Raw genomic sequence first — 23,129 nt, forward strand, 5'->3', positions numbered from 1 at the left:
GCGCCAGCGGCACCATCCCCGGCTCCCCGCAGCCTCCGCCGCCGCCCCAGCCCCGCACCAAGATGGAGGCGGCGCGGCCCCGCCCCCTTGTTTTTGTTCTGGCGGCCCGCAGATGGCCAGGCGCGGAGCGCTCCCCGCTAGGCCCGGCCGGTGAGGCGCCGCGGAGAAGTAAAATAGTCCGCTCCCAGCCGCGCACCCCAGGGGTGCCCCGAGAGGGCCCGGAGGTCAGGGCACGGCGCAACCGTCCAGCGGCACTCCCGCTCGGCGGCAAGCGGGGCGGAACCGCCCTCCTCCGGAGGGAGCGCTAGGCCCCGGCGGAGGGAGACAGGGACGGTCGAACCACTCCTTTAAAGGGACCCGAGAGCGGAGCCTCCGCCGCGCCTGACCCGTTTTAAAAAGTCCGCCCAAACCCTCCCCCGCCCTGATTGGTCCGCGCTCCGCAGCCGCTGATTGGTCGGCAGCGCAGCTTCCCCCCCTCCCCTTCCCCACCCCGCGGGGGGTGTGTTGTTTACCGGCAGCGATTGGCCGCCGACCGAGGGTGGGTCTCTCCGGATTGGCCGGACGAGTTCTACCTCTGCCCCGCCTGCAGCTCCGGGCCTTAGCAACCGTGACAGAGCCGCGCGCGCGCGCGCGCGGGGCACCTCGCCTTGAGGCGGCGGGGCGGGGGGGGTGGGGGAGCGGTGGGCGCTAATGGCCGGAGCCCGACCGTCGCTGGGCTCCGCAGCAACGGCTGCCGGGCCCCGCGGGGCACAGCTTGGGCCGGCTAAGCCGCCGAGAAACACCTCCCGTCCCCACGGCTCTCTTGCGCTGTAATAAAGGGTAAAGGCAAATGCTGACCTGCTGCCCCGAGGGGGGCAGCGTGAGGCAGCTCAGCTCCCGTGGGCCTAACTCCCGGGTGTCTGTGTGGGACCCTTCTCCTCATGCTGTTTCTCGAGGGTTCAAGAGGCCCATCTGGATTTAAAAGCCCCGTTTAAAAGCTTGAAACCAAGAGTCAGGTTTATTTAGGCTCTGGTGTTTCAGAGCTTTTAGGATGCATGCTTCCAAGCTCCTCTTTGTATCACAGTCCATTTGCGTGGAGTGTGAATCCAAGGTCCGACGCTTCGGGTAGAAGACGGCTATTATGTGAACAGCTGGCAGCTGCGCTGGTGCCTATCGACCCCCTAGCAGATTGCTAGTCAGAGGTTGCATCAAAGGGCTTCTCAGCCTGCAGCTTAACATAGCCCTAATGGCAAGATAAAACAGGATCTCGCAAAATAAATCATCGTCTGGAGGATTTGCGGGGCTGTTTCAATGAGTTCCATGTTCTGTCTAGTTTTCGTGGACAAACACAAAAGAACAAATGTCATAGGACAAACCCAATGAAACCACAGTGACTTGTGATGTGTACATACTGGAGACAAAAGTCTGTGGTGGCGACTCAAGCAGATTAGCATTCAGTTTGATCTAGTGAGGTTCCGCAGTTCCAACAAACAGAAAATGTTTATTAAATGTCGCGGTCTGGAAAAATAAGCCGCCTTCTCTACAAAACAGTCAGCAGTGTTGCTATGCCAATCTCTATTTCTAGGCACAGTTCCTGTCTGCTATGCCAGTGATGACGGCCAACAATTTCTTCAAGTTTATTTTGATGACAATCGCTCTTAGGTTGCCAGAAACATGCACAACTTTTACTCGGGACATTCCTGACACAGGCCAGCGCTCTTGTATATCACATCAGATACATCTGAGCACCCTTAAACACAGCATCCCTGCAAGGTGAATGAACTGGCACGCCGACTGATTTTTTTTTTGGTGACTGAAGCCAGTATTTCAAGGGATGAAAGAAGTTTTAGGCTCTGAAGTAAGCGTTGTGGATCTGCTCCAGTTTGAACAATGACTACTGTTAACGGGGTTGACTTCCAACTGACTCCTTGCAGTGGCATCATCTAGGTGATGTTTACAGGATGAGGCTCTGAGCTCCCGTCTCCGTTATCTAAATGCTCTTGGCAGTCGCTGCTTTTTTTCCCCCCCCCAGCATTCTGAAGTGTATCTTGCCATCACAGAGATGGAGTATGGATGTTCTTCCTCCTCCGACTGCTCTATTAAGCCACATAGTGGAACATACGTTTCAGTTTACCTAAACGGCAAAAAAAGTTCATTTTGTAAACACATAGCATGACACTTCTAAAAATGCTAATTCAGACATCTACCTGAACACATACGTTCCTTTCCCCTTACTAATTTAAACCTAATAGAACACTCTGCAAAATTATCATTCCTATATCACGTAATTTGAGGGGGGCGGAATCTGTTACAAGAGCATGGCTCAACAGCGCTTTCTCTTCAGCCTTGCAGCAGAAGGGCTCATTTTCTACATTGGGAGAGAAGGATCCCTGCCCCATCTTTGTTCCTCTGTAATTAACTGATCTGTGGCAAAGAGCTGAGCAGGACTGAGAAAAAGAAAACCCAAACCCCAAGGATCCTTACTGTAAGTGATGCACTATCAGCTTTGGGATTATAAACAGGGAAAATTAGTCTGCTCCCTGTGCTGTCTGGACCTGGCAGAACAATCAAGTGTGGTGGGCAAAGAAGTCGTCCATGGTAAGGTCTAGAAATCAGAAAATCTGGAGTTTTTTTTCCCTTATGCAAGGAATAATTTTCTTTCCATGTGGCATTTATTTGTGATTAAGGGAAGCGTGTATGTGGGGGGAGAAATGAGAAGGGTTTCCAGTATTAGGAGAAAACACAATTTATCTATTCCGTAACATGCTGTGCTTTACAGAATAACCATTCCTTCCTGACATTCTTTGGGAACCTAAAGATGCAGTGAGTGAAAATTATAAATTCCTTTGCTACAGATGCTTGTAGCACTCATTATTTAGAAACAGTGACAATAGCCTTTGAGAGGGGAATTCTTGAGTTACACTGAACCGGAAGGCTGGTGTGAAATCAACAAAAAATTGAATTAAAACTGGAGGAAAAGCCATCTGAAATCTTTTGGGATCCTCATAAAAGCGAAGATTTATACTGAAGCCTTAACCTCTGCAAGACAAATTTTAAACTAAATAAAAATATGTGTTGTGATGTGAGACTTTCCAATGCCGTCAAATTAAATAGGTGTTATTTTAACTAGCCTTGCTAAACTATCTTCCAATATGGCTTGGCAAAACTTGTCCTGTCACGTCTGCACAGCAATTCACCGGGAATAGTTATGGATGGCTAATAGCTGTGTATTGACTAGCAGGTGATGATATCGGAGACGTTAACTGGGCCTTGTGGCATGTGGATTTCCAAACTGAAATAGGATTACAAACCTTCACGATTAAGCGACACGTGGTAATTAACACTCTAGACACAAGCAGTCTGCCCACTCGGCAATTGGACACCCAGGTAAGAACAACAGGGGTCACTTAGAACAATAGTTTTCTTTGAACCACTTAACCAAAGAGCTCCACAGGCTTTACAGCCACTAATTAATCTAAGTGCCCCACTGCTATCCCATTATACTGGTATGGAGGACAGCGGCACCGGGACAGCAGCAGGGCTACAAACTGGAAGGCAGAAGTCACACAGTTGTGACTACTTCTCTTCCCGTAAGACCAAACTACTGCTATATGATGATTAGGGACTTAGCACCTAATTCCGGGGGAAAAAAATGTGTCTAGTTTAGCCAACATCCTTGTTTTCTGCAGTGATGGAAAAGACAACAGCTCATGCGTGAATTAGCATTTTCTTCAAACATAATTCAAGCTCATTTGAGAATATGGGTGAAGTATCAAACACCAAGGAGCCTGCATCAAATGACATTAGCCCTGGAATCCTTTCCCCCCTTGAGAGCTGCTTACTCTTTCAGAACTCCTTAAGAGGCATCATAGGAAGAAAAAAAAAATATCTCTGTTTTAATTAAATGGGATGATTTGACAGTCGAGTGTTTTCTGTTTAACTGAGGGGAGTAAAAGTAGCGTTAAAGTAAAAACGTAGAGGTAGCATTATTAAGCAAACAAAATAACCTCAGTGTGTACATTTTCTTTTTATACAGAAATAGACGTATTAGAAAACATATACAGGCTACATACATACGTATATGTACACACATATATATAGGTATCTGAGATATTTTGCAGATTCTGTTGCTTTTAGAAGCAGTGGGACCGGTGCCTGGTGATCAAAGCTATCAAAACTGAAGCCTTTGCACAGGCTTCCCCTCACCAGGCCCTTTGTGCGGGAACAAGTCTAGGAGATGAAATGATTTGTAAATCTGCCAGAAACTTGTTCCCCTGACAGAAGCCCCTAAGGGAGACTGGCATTTGATCCTCCAGTAGCCATAGGAGTAAGTGTCCCCGCTGGTACAGCTCCTGTCTCCAGCACAGAGGAGTGTAATTTCACACTTTTCACCTTGTGCTCATGGAAGTTGGTCAACTTCAGAATTCATAAATAAATGAATTTATTCAGATTTATCACGTGCCTCCTAAAAGACGGAGCAAGCAAGGCTTGCTGATCAAGGATTAACGTAAATATGAGGTTGGTGTTGGGGAGAAGGGTCACTGGCAACACGAACAAATCTAGAGACAAGCAATGACAGTGCATGACTGTCTGCCTCAGCGACCACACCCCGAGTTCAAAATAGCTGTTGAAATTAGGACGGGAGGGTGCAGAAAAAAGAAACCCATCTTGTTTGCTCAGGAGAAGGGAGCTATACTTAGCAGAAAATATTTTGAGCCAACAAGACCCAAACACAAATCAATGGAAACTTAATAAGTTTAGGACAGACTGTAAGCTGTTAGAGATTGTGATTTTTGTCTTGCTGCTGCAACTTATAGCAAACCAGTGCAGAAACAGCATCCAACAGTGTTAGTGGCTAGGTGAGAGGACTTTCCATTACAAGAGGAAGCTCACCACAAAGGGAAACGCCAGTTAGCCTACACAAGAAAATTTATAACAGCACAGCTGTCGTGTTTAGGGGTATTGCTTTGTTTCGCAAAGGCAAAGTTTACATGTTTTTTTGATGGGCATCCAGAAACGCTTTTCAGACGCATCCAGAGAGCGAGCCCGGAAGCGCCGTTTGTTCGTTGGGATCTTTATTAAGCTGCGAGGCCTGCCACACACGGCTGACTGCAGGGCACCTTCAGCCAAGCAGCTGGCATTTTTGGGACAGGCCAGATGCAAAGAACCCCGGTTGTATAGAGAGCTGGTTATATATACCCTAGAACTCCACTGTGTATTTAGAGGAAGCATCTATCATTCTTGTACATATTATAGATATTTAGGTACACATAAAATTATGTATGCATTTAAGCTGGTATAAAGCTGCCGTGCACTGATACCACATACTTTGTTTACTGGAAAAAAAAGCTACCATATTTATACCATTATGTCGGTGTAAGTACCCCTGTACCAGCACAGCTGCATCGAAGTCCTGGGACAAGAGGAAGTGCATCTGTGTAACTTCAATCGCAAAACTTCCTAGTATAAAGAAGGCCAAACTACAGCTAACCACCAAGGGAGCAGCATCAAACTCCTACAGGAGATGAGACGTTGATGCGAAGCGTTGAAGGGGACTACTTCAGACCTCCATTTTCACTGCCTCGATTAACATTTGGCCTGTTTTCATCCAATTTATGCTGTTTTAATGCAGTGTTCTCCTCTCCACCCATTTGATCTGGTTTCATCAGAGGTACTTTTGACGCTAAACTGTCTCAGGAGGCATTTCTGAATCCCCTCTGACAACAGAGAAACCTAACTTCTGACTCCCAAGATGAGGTTACTAGAAGAGAGAGATCAAAAAGTCTACTGGAAAACAAATCTCTCCTAGAAAATGTTCTTATTCCCTGTACAGTAGCTGGCATAAAACTTGCAAAACACAGCTAAAAATTGAATTGCTTGTAGTGCTAAAATCTTGATTCATGAAGGAAATTCCAAGTCTTCATTAAGACTTTTCACTGATGCAAAAGGATTTTGTTCCAGGAATAACACCGTGGATAGGCCCCTGCCTATTATTTGATGGCTCTGAGCAAGCCCATGTAACGGTATGCTGGTAACCACAGAAATCCATGATCCCCGATACTGACAGGGCGGGAGGAAATGGCCGGAGAGCGAACAGCATTCTTCGGCGAGCCTGATTCTCTGCCTGGGTTTTCATGAAGACCTCTCTCTACACAGAGCTGAAAAGATCTAGAGCGGTGTTAAGGAGCTAACTGCCAAGCTTGCAAGCACAGTGCCCAATGCAACCTACTTTTGTAACATCATCACACTGCACTTTGGAGGCCTCGAAAATAGCTCCAGCATGAGAAGAGGAAGGGGGAACTAGAACCCAACACCCATGCAAACCCGCACGTAAAGAGGGAAGGGGAAGGCACTCGTGGATGACTTCACCAGCACCACGTCAAGAATATTTGCAGTTTTGTTGCTCACGGCTTGTTGTTGCCCCGCCTTGTTCAAATTCCACTCTCCGTGTGCTGAGAAAAAGGAAAGAACCAGGAAAGACTATAAATCTGTGACACATTTCATAACTTACCCAGTGAATACAATTATTATTCATGACTTCTGCACTGGGTGGGTTTAGGCGCCTTTTGTATTAGTCCCCTTGCAGGTCCTTTGTGAGCCGGCTCAGTCTCACCAATTTCCATTACAGCTACTGTCAGAAATCTACATTGCATCTTCAAGTCTATTAAAATATCGCTTCCTGTCTGTTTTAGTTAATAATACCAGATGCATGTATCAATTTTCTGCAGGAAGACATTGCAGGCAGTATTTGTAATGGCAGCTGAAGATGCAGACCCAATTCTGATCCCACTGACATTGTTGTGCAGCGAGGGTAATCTTTTAGAAGCCAATAGAATTACACCAAATACCTGAGCAACGTGCTTCAGTGCTTTTATGGCAATCATTTGCCTTCAGTGCAAGTTAAATTGTCTGAAAGGAAGCTGTATGTTTCAATAACCTTGTGCTTGTCTAAGCATGACCACGTAACTAGCAGTTTGCTTAAAGGTCTCTTTTAATAACGATTTGTTACTGGAAGGTGCGTTTCATTCACTGTGTGTTTTTGTCACTTATTTCAAGTGGGTTCTTTTATTTAATTGACAAGATAATTCTAGGCAATGTTGTACTTAATGCTTTTTAAAGTATTTTTTTAGAAAGGTAGTTGTGCATAATTTCAGAAAGCATTTTCAAAATCATAGGGATTCTGCATAAATGGAATTTAAATTAGTCATTAGAAGTTAAACCAAGAAAAACAGAGCAGTCACCTTTCTGACTGTAGAACCAGGCAGCTGTTGAGTAAAAAGATTTGCCAGGAGGCATTCAGCTGCGAGGACTGGGAATGGATATTTTAAATTTATTTTCAGATTTAACATGGTGCAAGTCCATTTTATATAATTTGGATTAAACACTAAGAGGCCGAAAGACCCTTTGCACAAAGCATCCACGAAACAATAGGAAGATACTTCCATCTTGATTTCTGTTTTTCATTCATGCAATGCAGGTATCATGAGAGAAAATAGGTAAAATAGCAAAGTATCGATGTTCTGTACCACAGAGCTCATATATGGCTATCGGGAGATGACATGATGGGTCACACATCGCAACTTACGCCTCATCGGCTCTTAGCAGACACCCTGCCTCAGTAGCAGTCAGTGACAAATTTCTGGCCGCCAGTCAGATATCCCCCCTCATTTCTCATCGTGCCGCTCTCTGCTGTGTTACCAAAGACATTCTCAATTCCTTACACACTCGCTTTTCAGATTATCCAGTCCAAGTTCTTGAACACAACAGGCCATTACATTTCAGTAAGCACACCTTCCAATGACCCAGGCTTAATTTGAAAGCCTCAAGAAATGAAAAATCCCTTAATTATCTAATGTGCTGTGAACAAAATACATCTCATTGTCCTTTCCCAGGGTTTCTTAACCTTTTTAAGTTTACGTTCTTGTATGTCATTTGCTAAAATTGAGTTCTTCAGGGCAACGTCTTTTATACTTTGCATAGGGATAACCATTAACCGTAAATAAGAAATCATGTCAACCTGTATATTCTTCCCTTTATCAGACTATACAAACACAGACTGTCACAAATTATCACAGATGAAAGGTTTTTTGCAACTGTAAGTGTAAAAAATTTCACCCCTCAAGTCTAGTGGATTGGTTATTCTTACTCAAATAACTAGCAGTTGGAGTTCTAGAAGTCTCGCCGAGCCTGCCGATCTTACTCTATTTCCTGTGCCAGAAATGGAATACTCAATTTTTTTTCCTTTCTTTCCAAACGATAACTACCTTTAGTCATTTCATGTCCGTTGGTGCATAATGTCCTTCTCATATTTCCCAATAATAATGTATACTTTGTTTCCCAAGATTAATTGCTCTGCGCTAGTGTGAACAGAGATGTACAAATTTCCGTGCACAGTACCACAGATGTTTTCCAAGTAGCAGCTGCAGGAACATTTCCAGCATAGTTCTATCTTAAGCTACCATATCCAGGCACATTTCACTAACATACTCTTGATACTTGCCAGAAGAAATAATTCAGATGTACTTTCTCAAATGTACAGTCAGTAGGTAGCTCTGCCTGTCTGGAAATATCTGGGTTTAACTCAAGAGTTCAAACTGCCTAACCTTGTCTTTAGGATCACGTATCACACGGTTCCCTAAATACTTACAGAGCATGCAGAAAATCCTCCAACACCTTGCCTAATCTGTGTCTGCTCTCCTCCTGCTGCCACTGCAGTCCATGGCAAAGCTCCCATCTCCTTCAGTGGAAGAAAAGCCAGGCCCTAGCAGCAAGGATTCCGGAGCGAGGACAGGAAACGGAGACTGCTGTATCCAGTTGAGCTGCCAGGTGATTTTTAGCAAACGGGAGTGCATGTCACTTTTGTAAAATCTGCAACCTTTCTTTTATCCAAAAGAGCGTCGGCGAACGTGATCCTGACCCACACGGAAAAGTGCAAGTCACTATGTTACTGGGCAGCAAATTATCCATTTAAAAAGGCATACAAGTGTCACAGAAATACTATATATTTTGCAAGATTATAAACTCCTACAATGCTGATACGAACTCTCCGGGACATAAAATATCCAGATACAGATGATGATGTCTACGTTGAAGTATAACCATCTACGTTGAAGTATAACCACAGTCAGGTAATTAACGTGAACTGCCTTTAAGCAGTCACATGGAGAAAAGAAAGGAATTTTTATGTTCTGGAAGGGAAAAATGTAAAAAAACCTGTATTAAATGAGCCACAGAGAATGAATTTTTAAGGTACTGTTACTCGCATTTTCTCCCTTCCTGAAGACCATGGTAAAGTTGCTTTAGCTGAAGGCTTGTTTGGAGTAGGTATGCTCAAGAGTACACAGCTGTCGTTGCCTTGATTTACCTTGAAGTCCGTTCCCATGCATCTTTGTTACATGCAATGTGGAAAACTATTCAACCTCATTTAACTTTGAAATTAGCCCTGCTCTGAGCAGTTTGGCCTAGAAAACCTCCAGAGGTCCCTTCCAACCTCAGTCATTCTTCGATTTTATGACTATTTATTGCAGTTAACACCTTTGCGTTTATAATGCCCATTTACTTATTGATCTTGGATTGTGAAAGTAGGTCATTTTCTGCTTCTCCTGTACTGCCGTATTACCACTCTGTTTTGCTTCTAGCACTATTAAGAAAGGCCATAAGAAATTATACTGTAGTTTAGAAAGCGATTCAAGAAAACACATCTCTTCAAACCAGCTTATACAAGAATTAAACTTAATGGCAGATGATGACTATTTGAAAAGAGTTTTTCAAAAATTGGGCACCGTTTTATCCTTTAGAAGGGCAGGTCAAAAAGGTTTGGATACGGACAGTAAAACTAAGAAGGACTTTTTTCCCTATAGTAATTTGGATTCAGGCACGTAGATCATATATATGAAACAAAATTAAGGAGAAATGTGCATGAAATACTACTGTCAGCTAGCTGTTCCACTGTATCATTCACGCTGCCAATACTAAAAGGGTAAAATTGGAAATGCGGTAGAGGAGGAGATACGGTCCTATCTGCTGTTGGCATTCTTGCATGTTGCAACATGCGTTTCTCACTAGTCATCTATTTTCTAGGAAGAACGCTTGATTTACAGGTGCGATCCCTAGAGTGAGGGACAGTCTGAAGGTTTGACTATTACCAAGTTAAATGGAATAGATTAGAGCATTTTCCAAATAGTAAAGCAAACCGCAGAAAATCTCTCTTCTGGTTGAGAAAATTACATTATGGGGCCGTTTATTTAGTAAAAATCAGGTAAAAAGGTTAATTTAGTGCCTGCAGTTCTCCTCTCCAAATTAATTACTGAATGTGAAAGAGTGATTAATGTAAATCACTAAATGTAAGCCTGTATTTCACTGTTCTGGAGGAAAGCAGAAGTGTGTCTTGGTGTTTCAAGAAGCTCTGTGGTAGGAACAGATAGTAAGGGAATCTTCTTCAGCTCAAATGGCAGGGTTTGTTTTCCTAGTAAATAATTTATATTCCTGTTCTTAGGAAGAAGTTGTGAGAGACTGTAGGAAAGCCGCGTAATAACAGCTATGAAGTCCTAAGAGGCCGTGGAGATGGTACACTCGATCTGGCACCCCTGTGATTCAGCTTACGATGATTTCCAATGTCAAGAGTCTTTCAACACACGATTCTGCGGGCTTACAATCAAAACCAAGTGGCTACATAGCTGAGAGACTGCCTCTCCCTGCATGACGGGTGATAGCTTCTGATAAGGGAGAGCAGTAAAACTGACAATTGATTTAAAAGAGACAGAACGGGTTGCACAATTGCACAATTTGTTGATTCTGCATGCTACACGCAGCCATGGCTGCTCTTTCTGTTATCTTTATTAAAAGAATGGATTTAGGTATCTGAGAGGCTTAGTGTGCAAGCTATTTTATTTGTTAAACTTTTTTTTTCTAAAAAATGGACAGCGAATTTATGTTGCTTTTTTTCTCATCTGTTTTGGAAAAAGTAAAACAACGTAGAGTACTTTGGAAAGGGGGCTTGCTTGCTGCTAGTCTCTCTTACTGGCCAGATGCTTCTTCCTGTTCCATGCCAGGACAACAATTTAGCTTCAGTTTCATGCATGGAACAGCTGAATTCTGCTTGTGAAACTGAAGCCAGGGTTTGTCTGTCCAGCTGCAGTGGAAATCTGCATTTTAAGCTGAAAGAAATGAAGGAGCCTGCATCTAGTTTCTTTTTTTTCCTTTGCCACATACTTCAGGAATACTAGATTATTTTTTTTTCAAAGGGCAATTCATTATTGCCTGCAAAAACAAGCACAGCTAATGTACTTGTAAGGTAGAACAGTCTTATAATTTGTATGTACTGACTTCCACACTACTTACTTGGAAAATTAGCATTCCATTGATTGATTCATTGCACAGAAAGGGGGAGATTTGCAAAAATAACCAGCGATTTGGGATAGTTCAGTTTTCACAGAGGTCAAAGACAGTTCAGTGCTCAAATCCATTTCATTCCTCTTTGAGAGTTCCTATGCGCTGATGATTTTTATTTGATGAGCACTTACTCCCAGGAAGCTGAACAAAGTCTTGTCAGGTAATTTCACCATAAACTATTCTTTAGGATTCTCCTCGTATCCTTCTGTTGCTTTTCCCAATGTTCCACAAGGTTGTTTTGCAAACTGTGCCTCTAGGCAAAGAAAACGGAGTGTAACTTTCTTTACAGCTTTGGAAAAATCGCTTCCTGAGAGTCTGTTTCATTCCAGCTTTTGAAAAAAAGAGTTCCCTCCAAGAAGAGAAGTCTTTCTGAGCCCCGAGTAAGCCTCAGTATGATATTTCTTCAGCGCTGTGAGCATACATCTCCCTACTGATTGCTTTGATCAGCACTCAAAGATGCCTCTGTGAGGGTTTCCTCTACCAATGGCCCAAGCTCAGCCTGCCTACGGGCAGGCAGCGGAGATGCTCCAGGCCCTTCCTCTTTCGTGATGAGCGTGACTTCTGACGAGAGCTCTGCTGCTCACCACATTTTATGTCCGAGATCGTTTTGGAAAAGAACAAGAGGACTTTTTCATTAATTTTTTTTTTTTAAGGTTTTGTGTATTTTGTTCTTTAAACCAACATCAATATTGCCTTCTCTGGGCTGATCAAAACTTGCTTGCTATTTTAAAGATATCAGGTTAGCAATAAATATAGGTAAGTTATATAATGGTTGGAGCCAAAGCACAAACACAGGAATAACTAGACTTATTCTGCCACGCTACACTGAACTCAACCAGCTAAATCCAAACAGCAACTATTATTAAAAGTTTGCATGTCTCTAGCCCCTCAGGATATTCAAATGCTTTACAAAGTATTTTAATTTAGCCTCACAACCAGCCTGACATGAGGGTAAATTTATCCTTGTTCTGAAGTTGCTGACTGTATACATATTTGAACTCATCAAGCTTGCTTGCCCGTGCTGGACTTTGTGTGCACGTAAGTTGGGTGGATATGAAAATTAGTATTAACCTTTGCATTTGTGGGTTTAACTGACTGGTCAAAAGTCATGCAGTGAATAGCGCTTGGGTCTCCAAAGCAGAACACAGAGTCAAACCACAAGACCATCTGTTTCTCCCTCTGAAGGGTGTTTAAGCAGCGTAGATAGAAATGTCTGCCGCAAAGCTACACGTCCTTCCCTTTTCCACATACTGGGATTTGGCTGTGAATCCTGTAGCGACTCTTCTTTCCCTCCACTCAGCAGCAGAAAAATTAGGCATTGCGTAAGCTGAAAGGCAGGTACTACAAGTGCCTTATATGTGGGATTTTCTTGTTTCCACTAACGTGGATCTCTCACTGGTCTAATATTTACTGGTTTGTCGCCTCCCTAGAGGCCAGTCTGCGTTAAGGCAGCGGCCACCTGTGTAGTTACACTTGCATGCCGTCACACTGTCTTGGGAGCCAGGCTGGGACACAATCCATTTTGCTATGACCAGAGCGACCCGTATTGCTGTAAGCCCCCCGCACGCCTGGGCAGCGTACCTGCTGCCTGGGACAACGCAGTTGCCCTGTCAAGTCTCTTGAAAATGGACGCGCTTCATTTTCCCCCACAGGGATGAATGGGCCTTCTCCCTGCTACCGAAGCGTACTTCTTCCTTGGCTGACATGGCACTTGGAGTCTTTATACTGTTCCAAGGCATCAGATTTTTGCACAGTGCGTCAAGTCCCTGCATGCGGAACACCTGCTTGTAATGGTATAATGGCCTTCCTCCAGGTGCGCTTCATTACATTCACCAGGTAAATTTTTTCCTAGGTTTAATATTGCCTCTTTCGCTTTTTCCCCGGGCCACAGGCCCAAACACAGAGTTCTTGCTGGTTGTGTCCATCTCTTTCTCAGCAGTCTCTCTAAATCCCTTGGCCTTGGCAGCCACTTGCTTATGGCAGCCTGCCCACCATAAGCCTCAGCTGCTCTGGGCACATGCTGCGTCTTTCTTCTCAGAGCGTGTACAACTGTGCTGCTATTTTGACCCCTGGGTGGTTGTGCCCAGACCTAGACCACCTCCTGCAGAGGCTGGAAGTGGTCCTGGGAGACCTTGCCTTCAACTGACCACCCTGCTAGGACGACCTGCTCTGAGGTCCCTCCTGCGCCAGGTGACTCACTCCTCAGGCTCCAGGATTTCCTTCAGAAGGAGTATCCATCCAGTAGCTGACTAGTTTATTGCGCTACTTTCAACTTAGTTGGGTGCCGCCTCAACTGTCCCTTCCTACTGTTACTGAGGACAAAGGACTGTAATCAGAGGTATCCAGCTGAGGGCATATTCAGCACAAGACGAATAAAAGGAACTCTGTTGCGCTATGTTAGCACTAGAGGTTCCTGCCAAACCATCAATTCCACAGTCTGCTGGTCTGAGGATATGCTGCACCGCCTCGGGCTCCCAGCACTGACATGCAAAGTGTTCTGGGAAGGGCCCTGATGGAAATTCCTTGAGCAAACAGTCAGAATATGCAAGAACTGCTGTAACTGCGAGAGTGGAACAATCTCGGGACAGTGTCAGTCAGACCTCCAGCAAGAATTTCCCAGCTAGGAGCTCCATTATCTTCACTTGGTCACTGCCACAAACTACCAACTGATTTTGGAAAACCGTAACAGCTTTACAGACTTCTTAAACACTGATCCTTAAACAATGAGACCCAGAAGAATTAGAATGAAATTGGGAAAGCTAGATAAAATTCCAGTGGGACTTGCCTTTCTCCGCACCTTCTTAGTTCTAAAAGGCATATCCTATTTCAAGATAAAAAGTAAGAAAAACGGAAGGAAGCAGCACACAGCAAGCTTGGATTCGAAGAGCAGTTCACCCTATGCATAGAGGAGTTTGGTTGCTGCAGCAAAAATAGCCTTTCATTTCAGTCTTGTAAGCGTGGCCCGAGAGTTACTAGAGAAAGGGTTAAAAGAGCTTATGACAGATGAATTTTTAGCAAACTAATTCAGAGTTAATTTGTCAGGAAATAAATAGAAAAAAATTCTATGCTCTCTCTATGCTTGATTTATGTCACTGTGCTTATTATCTTTAGAGGAAATCCTCCTTTGTGTGCTATCTGAACAGCTAATAACTACAGATACTGGAACGAGTTTAAAGAAAATGAGTTGTCTTTGCTCTGAACTTCTTGCTTTTATCTGTTAATTTCAACCTCTAGTGGTATAGCAAGGTTTTGCCACTCATCTTCACCGTGCCAGGATTTCCATGCAAAGTATTTATTCTGTTCCCAGTCTCTACTGTACAGTATTATAACACACCCCCAACCCCTTCCGAAAACAAAAAAAGAAGAAAAAAAAAAAGACTTAAGTCACAAAAAATTTGAACGCTCACAAGTTTAGTCGTCTAGTTCTTAAGTGGAGCAGACAAAAGGAATAAATGGAGCTGTGAGAAAACATCTCAGCTTCCCTGGCGATTCAGGCGTCTCTCTCTTCTGCTACGTCAGTGGGACTGCCAGACAGAGCCTGCCCTCTGGAAACGAGAAGAAAAAGGACAGTGAATCCCTCCTGCAGGCTTTTGTGCTGGGGAAAGGCCTCAGTAAGTGAATAAAGCAAGTAAAGGGTAAATTCCTGTTTACATCTTGCACGGCAGTAAATGAGGCAACTCCGGCGGTGACAGGGAGCTCTGTCCCAGCAAACAGGGGCCGGGAGACACGGTACGGGCAGCGAGAGCTTGGCGCTTTTGCTGAGCGTCCGCACAAGGCGGTGTTTGTAAATAAACGCCTTTGCTTATTGTTTCGCGAGTGTTTTAAATAAAACTTTAGAGCTTTAACCTGCCTGCTGCCGCGGTGTCACAGAGGGGGGCGAACTTAAACCTCCTTTGATGTTGGGGCTGCTGGAAGGCGCAGACAGACGCCGTGGGCGCCCACACCCCCGCTCGCAGGGGAAAGGTGTGCGGAGGGCGGCGGTGACAGCTGACCGCCCCCGCGGCCCTGTCCGGCGGGCCCTTCCCCGCTGCCTCGTCCGCGCGGGGGCCGCCTCCACTGCCGGCGGGGGGCCGATTCACCCTCCGCGGCCACCGGCCGGGCAGGGGCCCACGGCTCCGTCACGCCCAAAGTCGGGGGACGGCGGGGGGAGGGGGGGAGCCGTCCACCGGAGCCCCCTCAGCACCGGCACGGAGCCGACGCCAGCCCGTCCCCACAGCCGCGCAGGCGCCGTGGAAGGACGTCGGGGAAGCCGATTATACTCGCGCTACCTCCGCGCGATCCTTCCGCCGGGCGGCCCGAGGAAAGAGAGTCCCCCCTCACAGCCGCCCGCCGGCGGACCCCGCGCCGCCTCCCGCACCGGGGCCCTCGCCGCCGCCGCGGCGTGGGCGGCGAGCGGCGAAGCGTGTGCCCGCGGGCGGCGGAGGGCGGTGTGTGTGTGGGGGGGGTCGAACAGAGAGGCGGCGCCGCGGCAGCGAGCCCCGCCGCCTCCAACGGCCGCCGGCGCCCCCCGCGCGGCGTTGTCCCCCCCCCCGGTGGTGCTGAACGCCAACTGCCGCCGCGCGCGCCGCGCCGCGCCGCCCCGCCCCGCCCGCGCGGGAGGCGGGGACGGGCTGAGGGAGGCCGCCCGGCCGGCCCTTCTTTCCCTCCCCTGCTCCCCCCGGGAAGCGGCTGGCTGCGGGCTGCCTCTCGCTCCCCCCCTCCCCCTTTAATTTTTATTTTATTTTATTTTAATCCCCCCCCCGCGCGGCGGCGGCGGCGGCCCGCCTTCCCCCCCCCCCCCCCCCCCGCCCCCGTCGCCGCGGCCCCGCGCCGGCCCCGCCATGGCGACATGAGCCCGCCGGCCGCCGCCGCCGCCGCCGCCCCGGACATGGGGCCCGCACGGTGCTGAAGCGCCGCGGAGGAGCCCAGCCGCCGTCGCCCCGCCATGGGGTGCTGATGGCCGGGCCCCGCCGGGCACCCCGCCGCCGCGCAGGGGAGGTAAGCCGTGGGGCGGGAACGGGGGGGTGAGGGCGGGGGTCCCCGCCGCGGGATCGGGTGTGCCAGGCACCGGGGGGTGTGTGGGGAGGTGTGGGCGTGTGTGTGCGGTGCGCTCCCGTGCAGTGCAGCGCGCGAGTGTGAAGTCCGTGTGTGCGCAGCGCACCGTTGCCTGTACGGCGCGCGCACAGCATCAGCGTGTAACGCATGTGCGGGCGCGCGTGCATTGCGCGAGTGCGTGCAGAGTGCGTGTGCATTGCACGAGTGTGTGCGAAGCGCGCGCGCCCGCGCGCAGCGCATCCTGCGGGCGGTGCATTGTGTGCGTGCGTGTGTGTGTGTGTGTGTGTGTGTGTGTCTCTGCGTGCCCAGCGCGCCGGGCGTGCAAAGCGTTGTGTGTGCAACGCTCCCGGGCGACGCGCAGCGCTTCTCTGTGTGTGTGTGTGTGTGTGTGCGTGCAACGCCTGTGCGCGGGCGTTGCGCGTGGGTGTGCAATGCACGCCGTGCCCTCCTCTACCCCCCTGTCCCGTCCTGTCCCCCGCTCCCCGGCCAGGGGCCGGCGGGGGCAAAGCGGCGCATCTGTGCCCCAGGTGGGACTTCTTGTCACAGCGCCGGGCCCGCCGGCTCTTCGTGGCGCCCGTGATTTGTTTTTGTTCTCTTGTCTTCGTGTACTTCCTTTGCAGAGATGGGCTCCGCTCTCCTTCTTTGCCCCCCCATCTGCGACGGAAGAAGTTTCCTTGTGAGAAGCGTGGCGTTGCGTTCTATAAACCTATCTCCGAAGGGGTGGACTAAAGGAGTGGGCTTACCGGCGGTTATTTCACACCGGTGGTAGAAAGCAGACTTGCAAAAAAATCCTCCTGAGAACTTGTCTGCTGAACACAGAAAAACCTGTTCCCTTGTCCTCCCCTTTTGACCCTGTGAAGGAGGGAAAAAGGAACAATCCCGCATTTTCCCGCTCTTAAAAGTAAGGGTGTTAGAAGGCAGGCTGTTTCGAGCCTGATTTTTAAAAAGTGCTTTTCAGCGTCAGCCTTTGTGCGCTCCCAAAACATCCTTTCCGTGGTGTGCTGCGACAGCCTGTACATGGCACAGCCCCTTTAAAAGACAGAAGGGTGAGATTTTTTTTTATTAACTAAATATTTAAATTGAGCTAAATGCCTGTGGTTGCGAAGCTCCCCTTTCTGGAGCGTATCTCGCCTTTTCCCTGCAGGGATGGCAGATGCGGCTGTGCCCCGCGCCTCCCCTGGGGCTACCCCCCGGGCTGGGGCTGACTGCTGCCTCTGCCCCGATTTAAAGCTGGGGGATGCGTGTGTGTATGGAGCCCAGGTTTTGCAAGGTGAGGCTGGGTAGGAGTTTGTCTCTCAGAAAGCAAATCACAGCATCTTTTCCTTGTCTTGAGGGTTTGATTTTAGATCCCTGCAAAATGATTTGGTTTTGTTTTTAAAGTAGTTTGGCTGGCTCGTAAAGCTGGGGGACGGCTCGCTCTCATCTGTGCCTGCACAGACCTTGGCATGGGATGCGGGAAGCTGATCTTTTGGCTTCTCCCCAGCAGGAGCTGAACTTTCACATGGTGTGTGTGTATATATATATATACACTTCTAATTATCCTCCACCCCTGTTTAGAGCTTGTGTATTCTTTGATATGGCAGAACTGATCTTAGACGCTCCTTTTACTGTGTTCGTTCTGTAATCTTACTGAGTCCTGTGCTTTGTTTGCTTCGGGTCCTTATTTAAAAATACTCTGAGATTGCTTCTGTCGTTGCATGATAAGAGCCTTGCTCTGTCAGGACCCTCTCCACAAAAGGTCCTGCTCGGTGGACGCCTGCTGGGGCCGGGCTTTCCCACTGTTTCATGTTTGGGGTGTCACGAGGCTGCAGCCGGTGTTAATGAGAGCCGGTGGTGAGCAGAGCAGCGCTCCTCCGGGGTGTTTCTGCTCCGGTCTTGCCGTCGGCAGCCGTTCCTGGATGCAGCTGAAGGCGTTGACATGCCTCAGCGCAGCCTGAGGTTTGCTGGGTGCGGGCCACTCGGAGAGAGCAGCCTCGGCCCCACAGGGCGAAGAGACCCCATCGTCGGCCCTGCCACGTGCCCTGGGGCCAGCTGTGTGGGTCTTATGCACAACCAGGTGGTAAAGGGGAGTTTGGGTTGATTCAGGTATAGTTTTAGGGAAACAGTCGTAGCTCAGTGGTCCATATCGCTACATCCTAGAGGCCTTGGGATGAGTTTGTCTGAGGGAATGGACAAGTCAGGTGTTGGGACCTATGTTTTTCAGGGCAGTGCAGTATCCAGAGCTGTCTGTCTGCTATCTAATATATATTAACACTTTGATGCAATCAACATTTACTTTCTAAAAGGTGTTTTTTTTGCTATTTTCAGATGATTGGTCATAGTAATATTTACAGACATTTATCAATTTAATTAGACTTCAGTCCAAGTGTGAGGCTGTTCAATGCCACTACCTTTGCTTGTGTCATTGCCCTGGGATAAACTTTTCAAGTCAGCAGGTGGACCCAAGTGTTTAGCTTTTTATAGCTTTGAGCATCTCCCCTGTAATGACAATCATCTTTTACATTTTCCCTTCTCAACTTTTCTGTGCTCATCTGCTTCTTAGCGTACCTCACGCAGGCAACAGAAATGAGAACGTGAGCGGTGTTCGTGTGGTGGAGCGTGCCTTCCCCCAGGTCTGCGTGAAAGATGCCTTCCTCTGCACACCCGCAGCAATGCGCTGGTTAAAGCGGTGATTAATCTTGACCTCACACTGAACTGGCTTTTTGGGAGCACGTATATTCACGGGTTTAATCTTTGTGTTTTTACGTGGCACTTGTTAGGAAATAAGATTTGGTGCAGCTATCATGCTGATGCAAATTACCCATCTAAACTGTGTGATAGAACAGATAGATACACAATCTGCAGTTTATTTCACGCTGCTCCGTAGCCTGCCAGAGACAGATTTTAAAAAGGCTGCGCAAGACCAGCGGCTTGAGGAAAACTAGACATTGTATTTTGACTGCCAAATGATAACCCTTAGGCCTCTGTTGCCTAAGCAGGGAGCAAAACGTGAGTGAAGGAGAAGACGTATCTCCAGATACACACACAACACAGTTGTGGGATCTGAAGGTCCTCCCCTGCAGGATGTAAAATGGGTGTCTACAGCTAAGCTGCCCAGGAACAAATTGTGGCTGTTTTCCTTTGCTCCCATGACTTTGTGGGGCTAAAGAAGGTACAAACCCAGGTACTTGTCACCAGGACACTCCGGTGAAGCAGCAGGAAATCCAGGCTGGCCATCGAGGAGGTGGATTTCAAGGGGGATTGTGGTTCACTGAGAACAGAGAGCAGTTTCTCTGAGAATTCAGCACAAGAATAGCTATTTTCAAATGCCAGAAAAGCAAGGTGAAGTCATTCAGATGGAAGGAAAATCTCGGGTGTCTCCCATCTCAGTATGAAGCAGATGTGGTCTGAAATTTTCCCTTCCTGTGTGTTTGCTAGCTGCAAATACTAACAACAGTGATTTATTAACCATAATGGGTATTTGCACTTGCTATGCAATAAACTCATCTAAAAGCTCACTCATGAATAACATGTTACTGCAGATACTCCATTTTGCTCATCAGCCCAGACATCAAACATTTTCTTTACCGGGATGATGGGAGGTGCTGGATAAACCCATTTGCCAGAGGCTTTTGCGCCTTTTTGGTGGTATTTTGCTGTATACAGTGAAATCCTGTTTCCTGGCTGGGGTAGCTTTTGACTGCAGTGGTCTGCTAGGCAAGAACTTGGCTCCGAAAAAACTTCAACCTTCACCTTCCTAACAATTTTGACTGTAAATCTTGGGGTTTAACCGCTCCTAACTGCTGCCATGCAGCTGAACAGCCTGCTTCCTTTAAGGATGCAACTGCTGTAATAATAACACGACCATCAAATGCAGCTTAGTCTCCATTTAGGAAAGCACTGCAAATGTGCCTGTACTTGCATCGATATGAGCAAAGGGGGACTTTGCACAACATGCTTTGTGGAAGCAGCAGCAGGAGAACTCTGCCATTACATACTGCCTCACACATAGCGTTTTCTCTTTACCAGTATCCCCACCTCTCAAAGTTTCCTTCCCTGGATTTATTTTATTTTAGGCTGAGGACTGTTGTTTTTAGGTTGTCCAGAACTGGGGATATCAAGGCTGTTACATTTGTACTGGTTGGGCAGGAGAGATGAGTATGTAGGGAAGAGCCAGGACTGTGCCTGTGCCACCCTATTTTTGCGGACAATTGGAGTTCGGTCCCTTTCCGTATTGTCTCAACAAGAGGCTAATTAGTCAGCAAGCTCGAGCTCCTGGAGGATAATTAAGCTTTATAACTGTGGGTTCTCTTTGGTTGATGAGAAAGAGGAGACAGTACCCTCAGAGCCTAAGAATGCTGTTCTGCAGCTACTGTGCTGTACCTCATAGTTGATCTATTGTTTCAACAGCAGATAATTCCTCATTTCCTCATAATTATCTCTTTTTAGTGCCTCACACTGTATCCTTATATTAGCCATAATCACTGATAATTTACCCGGAAGCCAATCAGAATCTGCAAAGCGAAATATTGGCCTCGGTGAGCATTTATGCTTTCAGATAAAACTCTCTTTTGTTGTTGTCAAGAGGAATCAAGCCATTGTAGTTACACGTTTTTTGGATGTGGGTGTTGAACTGGGTATAAACTTGTTTGGTTTTGTTGCAGTTCATTTATGTTAATGACTGACTACTGCCGAAAGACAAAAAGAACTACTGCTGAAGCCTGTTTCTGTGTTTTTGCCCATAGAGGCATTGTATTTATTTGGTTTCAGGGGATTATATTACTCAAAAGGTGGTGCGTGATGCTTTAGATTCTGAATGCCTGTTGGCCCTTGCCTGTAGAGAGTTAGCTTTTATGAGCTTGAAAGCCTCTGGCCCTATTTTATCAAATTGCTGCTCACTCTCATACTTTGTGAGCTTGATTTTCCTCAGAGTGATTTCCTTCAAGTTACTGTTGATTTATACCAAGTTATCTTGGTGGCGGGAGAAGTGAATCATGCTCTGCATGTGTTGCTTTTAGGAGACTAGCAGTGAGACATTACATAATGCCAGGTTTGGTTTGCCTTTTTTTTTTTAAAAGCCTTTCTGCTCTCCTTTCAGCATTTGCTGCCTGAAGAACTGATGAGCTGCTCTGGGCATACAGCTGAGCCCTCACAGCTGTGCTGCTTTGAGCCTAAAGCCCTTAAGATCACAGACTGGTTGGGGCTGGAAGGGACCTCTGAAGGTCATCTTGTCCAGCCCCCACTGCTCAAGCAGGGCCACCTAAAACCAGTTGCCCTGTACCATGTCCAGATGCCTTTTCAGTATCTCCAAGGATGGAGACTCCACAGCCTCTCTGGGCAACCTCTGCCAATGCTCTGCCATCACAGTAAAGAAGTGTTCCTGGTGTTCAGAGGGAACCTCCTGTGTTTCATTTTGTGCCCCTTGCCTCTGGGCACCTGTCACTGGGTGCCACTGAAAAGAGCCTGGCTCCATCTTCTTTGCACCCTCCCTTCCAGTATTTATATCTATTATTAAGATTCCCTCACCCCCCAGACCTTCTCTTTCCAGGCTGAACGGTCCCAGCTCTCTCAGCCTTTCCTCATAGGAGAGATGCTCCGGTCCCTTCATCATATTAGTCATTCTTTACTGGACTCTCTCCAGTATGTCCATGTCTCTCTTGTTCTGGGGAGCCCTGAACTGGACACAGCACTGAGGTGTGGTCTCACCAGTGCTGAGTAGAGGGGAAGGATCACCTCCCGCAATCTGCTGGCAACACCTCTCCTAATGCAGCCCAGGATACCATTGGTTTTCTGTGCTGCAAGGGCACATGGCTGGCTCATGGTCGACTTGGTGTCCACTGGGACCCCCAGGGCCTTTTCAGCAAAGCTGCTTTCCAGCCAGACACACACACACACCCCCCAGCACAGGACTTAGCACTTACCCTTCATGAGGTTCCTGTCAGCCTGTTTCTCCAGCATGTCAAGGTTCTTCTGGATGGCAGCACAACCCTCTGGTCTATCAGCCACTCCTCCTCATTTGGTGTCACCTGCAAACTTGCTGAGAGTATTTTCTGGCCCATCATCCAGATCATTAATGAATATGTTAAACAGGACTGGACCCAGTATGGACCCCTGGGGTACATCACTAGTCACCACCTCCAACTAGACGTTGTGCCACTGATCACCACCCTCTGGACACAGTCATCCAGCCAGTTTTCAATCCACCTCACTGTCTGCTCATGCAGCCCCTGCAAGAGATTTGCCTGGGGATGGATGAAGAGCCCTAATAGTGTGCCCAGATTTTCCCTGGCCTTCCTTTTGTTACCTATGCGCTTACTCAAGCCCCTCTTGTCTTTGACATCCCTTGCCAGATACAATTCCAGCTGAGCTTTGGCTTTCCTGACCTCATCCCTAGCTGCTCATTGTTTCTGTATTCCTCCCAGGTTACCCATCTTTGCTTCCACCCTCTATAATGCTTACTTTTTGTGTTTGAACTTTGCCAAGAGCTCCTTATTATCCACACAGGCCTCCTGGCATTTTTGCCTGCCTTGGTATTTGCTGGGATGAAACTCTTGAGCTTTGAAGAAGTGATCCTTGAATACTAACGAGCCTTTTTTAGCCCCTCTTCCCTTCAGGGCCTCGCCCCGTGGAACGCTTCCAAGTAGATCTTTGAAGAGTCCAAAATCTGCTCACCTGCAGTCCATGGCTGTGAGCTTGCTTCTTACTTCCTCCTTGCCCTTAGGATCCTCAACTCCTGTCCCATGGTC

General features: G+C 47.4%; 1 protein-coding gene and 1 long non-coding RNA gene across 3 annotated transcripts in view; one reads left to right on the forward strand and one right to left on the reverse strand.

Moving 5' to 3' along the window:
* Nucleotides 1–969: 969 nt before the first annotated feature.
* On the reverse strand, nt 970–15,555 carry LOC143159895 (uncharacterized). 2 transcript variants are annotated; one of them, XR_012995269.1, is made up of 3 exons: nt 15,221–15,555; nt 14,778–14,915; nt 970–2,113 (listed from the first exon to the last, which is right to left on the reverse strand). It is a non-coding gene; the product is annotated as an uncharacterized LOC143159895 (long non-coding RNA). The 2 variants fall into 2 exon arrangements; XR_012995268.1 differs by lacking the exon at nt 970–2,113 and having other exon boundaries at nt 14,647–14,915.
* Nucleotides 15,556–16,214: 659 nt separating this feature from the next.
* The window catches only part of CCNI (cyclin I), a 35,061-nt gene continuing 28,146 nt past the window's right edge, over nt 16,215–23,129 (forward strand). The window contains exon 1 of the mRNA XM_076337429.1: nt 16,215–16,347. The gene's annotated coding sequence lies outside the window, so the exon portion shown is untranslated. The remainder of the gene's footprint in view (nt 16,348–23,129) is intronic.

The sequence above is a fragment of the Aptenodytes patagonicus genome, chromosome 4 (genome assembly GCF_965638725.1).
Source record: "Aptenodytes patagonicus chromosome 4, bAptPat1.pri.cur, whole genome shotgun sequence".
In the NCBI taxonomy this organism is placed as follows: domain Eukaryota; kingdom Metazoa; phylum Chordata; class Aves; order Sphenisciformes; family Spheniscidae; genus Aptenodytes; species Aptenodytes patagonicus.